Below are 6,400 nucleotides of genomic sequence, written 5' to 3' on the forward strand. Positions count from 1 at the left end.
TTAGTACATGCCATTGTACGGAAAAGATCCCATTTAAGATAGGAAATTTTGTACAGTGATGATCTATAGACCACTAATTCAGCCATTCAAAGATAAGCGGAGACCAAATTGAACTGTAGCAGAAAGCATGATTAATGATACTTTAAGCCTGAAGGAGGATCAGATTATTCTGGCCAACAGCGCCACTCCCCCACCTTCTCCCCCTCTCTCATCAGTCATTGTTTACATTGAGCATGATACTTGAAATGCACCAAGTGTACGAGACATTAAGAACACCTGCTGCTCCTGAGGAGTAATCCGGTCAGGTCATGTTAGATGAGCGTTTTTATGCCTTATTGCTTTTCCTTAATAAAACCACTTTGAAGTTAACTTGGAAAAAGAAAAAAAAAAAAAAAGAGATGGAAAAAGAATTTCACATTTCTAAGAGATCTTGAGATGAAAGAGATGGAGTTTAGAGTGAAGCAGGTGTTCCTTGTATTCTGTACACAGTGTGAATATATGATTAATGCTATATATATGTGGATCAGCAGTGGGTCCTTGTAAAGCTGATTGCTTTCACAGTGCTATCTTCGCTTTACATCTTGACCGTTTCCGTGTTTCACACTTTTATTTCGCGTTCAGTGTATATTTGACCTTACTGCCTGTTCTCTCCTTGCTGCTGTATTTATAGACTGCCATATCTAAACTTTAAGATAGTAATTATCACGACAAAAATTTCAGTTTGAGGAGTCGCGCTAATTCAGGGTTTTAGCTTTGGTTGTTTCACCCAATGCGATGATGAAAGATTAACATCTTTCTTTGCTTGAGGCTGTTTCATTGTTCCAAAAAAAGTCACTGTGGCCGTCTATCAATTTCATTCTGGAGAAAGCTTTTCTTTTTTCTTTTTTCTTTTTTTTTTTTAAATCAGTGGGGTTATTGGAATCCCCAAAGGACCTTGATTCATGTTAATCTAGAGGAGCAGAGATAAAATAAGATAGATAATAAATACATTTCCTGTTAAGTGTTGAAATAAGACAGAGAAGTCATCTGTTTCATGTGCGTTTTGATGATGATAATTTATAAATGTGTTGTGCAATAAACTGTCAGACGTTTAAACTGTAACGTTTTTTAAACTATATTATTGTATAAATACTGTACATAAAAAACACTCCTATTTTGCAAGCAAAATTCATTTTGTACTGTTGTTATACATTAAACGCGCAGCAGATGGAAATGATTTTGGCCTGTTATTTGTTTCCTTTTTATGGTGATGCAACTTCAGTTCTGAAAAGGTGCTGAATTCTAAATTGAAGCCCTGGATGATTCAATTTTGTGCCCTTTAAAAATTTGAACTTTTTATTCTGCTGTAATATAAAACACATCTGATTGTCCAGAGAATCATTGTATGACCACAAATATTTTAGCACTGAGTTGCTACATTTAGCATTTTTCAGACAAAATGCTTCTGCTGTTAGTCATGTGATTCTCATACCAATATGAACTCTAACTAGGTGATCGATTGTAATTATATTTGTGGACCAACAGTCTAATAATAACACTTTAATAGTTAAACTGTTATTGAAGTTTCACAGGAAGGCCAGATGATGTCAGACATGATCTGAAATCTCACGGGTATTTCCTCCATTCAGCCTTTGCACTCAGAAACTAATATAACTGTTGGTCCAATGCACAAATCATGTTAGTCCTCTAATGACATTTGCGATTTGCCAACAAAATGATGGAGTTAAAACTAACATGGTTCCAGCTTTGTATCTTACAAGTCGATGATGCTGTATACTTCTACTATCACAAATCCTTAGCCATGTCTACAAGAAGGGATTATTATTATTATGTGACTTATTATTGTTAATTATTAGTTACATTATTATTAGTAGTTGTGTGGGGCACCAAGAATTGTTGGATTTTCAAAAATTCATTACACACTGTATGGCTTAGACGTAGCTTTTGGACTTTGGCTTTTCTATTTCAATATTTTTGAAGATCTGCTGGAAAATGGTACTTAGCACTGTCACCTCACTACAGGACAGTTCTAGGTTCACATCCTGGGGCCTCTCTATGTGAGTCATCAATCCATGATTGAGCTGCACAGAAGAGGCCAAGAGGATCCATTTCTGCAGTAAAGATAGACTGATTAACCATTTACTACCAGGCTGTTCTGTTTTTTTGTAAGGAAAAACATTTTTTTTTAATATACACACACAATATTGATACAATAAAGAGATTCCTTATCACATTTTTTCTAAAAGAAGGAAATATTTTTTAACAATTCTTGGTTAAAGACAGCCAATAATTTTGAAAACAAACTCTACGAATATGTTGTACTCTCATATTACCGGAAACTGTTTACCAAAGCACAAGTAGTCTGATGAGAGAAGCAAATTTGAAAACAAAGAGGCGCCAGGTTTCTGAAACAACAAAAAATATCCTGAAGAAAATTGCAACATCCCTTTGAATGCAAATTATATACAACTTTAAAAAAAACAAAAACAAAAAAACAAACACTGTGTGATGAGTAGCCTCTCAAAATGAAGACTAGTTTCCTCTGCTGTCATACCATGATAAAATTTGACGAGGCGTGTGAGCAGCATATAGGGCCTCCTGAGCAGTTGCCATAAGGAGCCAGAATTCATTATTCATGTTTAACCCTAAGGGGCAAGCAGAACAGAGAGGGAGGGAGGAGAGAGGGTTGTATGAATATCCCGGCCTGCCAACCCATACCTGTCAGATCCAGGTGGGGGTGTCATCGGCACATCTAAGAGTCCTCTGTATACCTGCCAGGCTCTAACCCCTCGCCTTTCGTCTCGTCTTTCTTTGCTTGTCAGAGTGACTACGCTCAGCAGCCAGCTATTCCCCCTCACTTACTTTACTCTCTCTCTCTCACACACACACACGCAGAGGAGGATCATTAGGACTCAAACCTCCTATACTGACAGCTGAGCAAGCCGCAGGATATCTTCTTGATAGACTATATAGCTGGATGGTACCAGTGAGGTTTATGGATCTACTACAGCCATTCGAAGCCTATTATCCCTATATCAATCCCTGACAGTTGTCATAATATCTCTTTCTGCTCTGAGTATTGATTGATGCAGCTACATTATATATGTGACATGAAGTCAAATAAAAGTGGAATGCTTAATTTCTGTGAAATCCCTGGTTGAAAACTGACAGGTAAAAACAGAACCCCTGCGTCTGATTGAGGGGGAAACGGACCTTACACACCGACTGCAGATCTTGAAGAATAATTCAAACTGGGGTATGAATGATGAATAGAGAAAGCCTTGGCCTTTCTATACACCTTGAACAACCCAGTGAGTTTGTGTTAATAGTCAATGGCTTTTTTGTCCTTCAGTGAAGAGAGAGATGTAGCTGGGTTGTAATGCAACACCTCATCACTGCACTGTGAACACACAAGTTGCTTTTGGGAATATCAAACAATCATAACCTTGTGATTTGTTGACCGCACACAAGTGAACCCTTAGATTTAATGACTGATCAAACCTCCATTGCCAAATTGTTATCTCAAACTATCCCTGGCAGATGCAGATCAGAGCTGTACAACATTCAAAAGAAATGTTCACTGTCCTGCGTACAGCAGGTGGACAGCCACCCAGACGTAATCCTGAAAAATACCTTCATCAACTCGGGAATTCATTTTCCCCTTGATGATGGCGAGCTTCCCGGGCCCAGAGACTCATTTCTTCAATCCGCAAAACCCTTTGTTTTTTCCAGGGGTGCACTGGTGTATGATGGACTGAACAGGTATGCAAACCACCTCCAACGATTCATTCATCTCAGCTAAGCATCTGTGTCTATAGGGAATAGCTACAGAAATAAAAGCAGGTAAATAAATACAATCATTTGTTGATAGTGCTGTTAATGATATGTTTGATTGTTGGCTAGCATTTGACCACAGTTAAATATATATATATAAAAAAAACCCACGTATGCATTCTTGGCACTGTATGATAGCAAACAGAATGTCTGTGTTTTGGACATTTGGTTGCACGTAATGAGCAATTTTAATAAAACTTGGTTGCCTAGTACCTTGTTTTTTTTTTTTTTATCTTAATTCAACAGAATCATGAATGAATTCCTCAAAAAAAGAAAAATGATTACAGTCATGTGCAATGAAAACAATAATTAGTTTCAACCCTTCAAAACACCAGTAAGACTTTAAATTCTACATAACTAAAGTTAGCGTTGACACCAGAGAGGCGCTGCCAAAAGTCAGGGACGATTTTTGAAGATGATGGGTGATAAATATCTTTTTTTAGGCATGATTTCTTCTTTTAATGTGGGTATAGTAATAAATATACTGACTATGTAATGCAGAGATGCCATTCCTTCTGGTTTGTGGAAACAGCACCCATTGTCTGGGTGTCACACTGTTGTTTCTCCTGTCAATAATGTTGACACCCACGACTGTACAATCATGTATTAAAATCTCTACTGGAACACAGCTTTGAGGTCTGCGAGCGTCAGCCTCCTGCAGTTTTAATTAAATGCACACTACTTTATCACAGTGCACACCATCAAACAGGAACTGATATGTTTGTTCTCACCGAGGACAAAAGACAGCTGTCCAAACCAGGGTGAAAAAAAAAAACAAAACTACCTGATGACTGTGTAAGAATGAATCCTAAATGGCCAAACCAGCAGCAACTTCTTTGAGATTTTATTGAATGAGCTAATCTGTGACTGCATTTTATTTCCCCAATTTGCTGCTGTAATTTCCTTTCTCTGCGAACAATGACACGGTCATAACTGTCTTTATTACTCATTGCCTAAAAGCTGACGTCTTTAAACACATGCCGGAGGAAAATGACATCAGTCCCACCAAAATGTATCAAGCAATAAATGACACATTCAATGATCTATTGATCAGGCTCATGTCCAGGAGGTTGAGCTGGACAGCACGCCAGTCTGGTGGTGCCATCTCCTGGTCAAAAATATTATCACAAGCTGTTGGAAACTGGCTGACATGTCTCATCTATTCATTCACTGTTTACACCATAATGAGGGTTGAGAGGAACTGTGAGGGGCTGTGAAAATGTGATCGAGGAAGAGGGCAAAGGGGCATGTGTCAGTGACAAAAAGTATCTGTTCGCTAGACAGTCCAGCTACACAGTCTATCAAGTATCCGAGCGCTGCCGCCTGAGGGGTTGTGTGTGCACAAAACATCTGCAGGGCTCCACAATACTGCTGGAGGTCATCACATTCACCGCGCCAAGACTGATACGATGAAAGGAACCCACACCGGGACATCCCCGAGAATCTGTTTGTTTTGGGTGCAAGTGACTTCATCAATCCGACACCTCTTTTCTCCCGCTTCCTGCTGAAAGACTTCACTGTTCAGGCCAGAGAAATAACGGTCAAGATTTGCTGCAGTTTGAAATTAAATCCCCTCCCACTACTCCACCTCTTCCTCCTCCCAACCCCCCCCCCAAACACACACACACACCTCAGTTTCTCTCCCCTGCTTTTGGGAAATCAGTTCGAGGCAGACTCCTTCCTATGAAGCCAATCTGTGAACTTCGTAGGATTTATGGCTCCCATTTTCAAAGCTCCATAAAATGTGCATTACAACTGTGTGTGTCTGCATGTGCTTGTTCGAATAAATTAACCAGAATTAAATTCAAAACTGCAGTTCATTGAGGACTAAAATGGTCCTCGCCATTTATTTAACAGTGAGCACTGATTGCTTTTTGTCTCTTCTCGCGACTGAAGTCAAAACAAAACTGTGAATCTCTGATGCTAGGCTGTTAACAATGAACAGGTTATGGATGGCAGAGTCGTTCCTTTACAGCTTCCTGTTCAGTACTCTGCCTTCTGGTGAAATCTTGCTCTCAGACAGAATAAACACTAACACTGCCACTTCTGCCAATATTTTGAGAAGATTTACATCTGAAACAATCCCATAAACAAAAGCCAATGTTTATCATAAGATGCTGAGCTCATTATTTTGTCTGACAAGCATAAAGTTCTACATCTGAGAACCTAAAGTGAAAGCAGAAGTCTTCAAAGAATTTGACCCATAACATATTCTGCTAATAAACGCATCTGTGGAGTATCTGCCATTTAAAGAAGCCAGTGATTCGTCAGCCAAACCCCAGTGATCCTGGGGATGTCCAATTAGTAACTCTGACTTCTATTTCTACAAAGTAAGATTTCTTGGCTAAAACGCTTGTGACCTTGCTTCAAAAATGAAATTGAAAGGCAAATCTTACACAGATTTACACCAGACGTTCATCAGCCCAGTTTGACAACCCTGACCGTAACCCTAACCCAAAACATTATTAGAAATGCTCACTCACATATTTAACCAATTATAACCACATAAGTAAAAGTACCACCAAGAGAGGGTAGATTTGTGTACAGAAGAAATGTTCTAAGAATT

This window comes from Echeneis naucrates, chromosome 5, assembly GCF_900963305.1.
Source record: "Echeneis naucrates chromosome 5, fEcheNa1.1, whole genome shotgun sequence".
Taxonomy (NCBI): Eukaryota; Metazoa; Chordata; class Actinopteri; order Carangiformes; family Echeneidae; genus Echeneis; species Echeneis naucrates.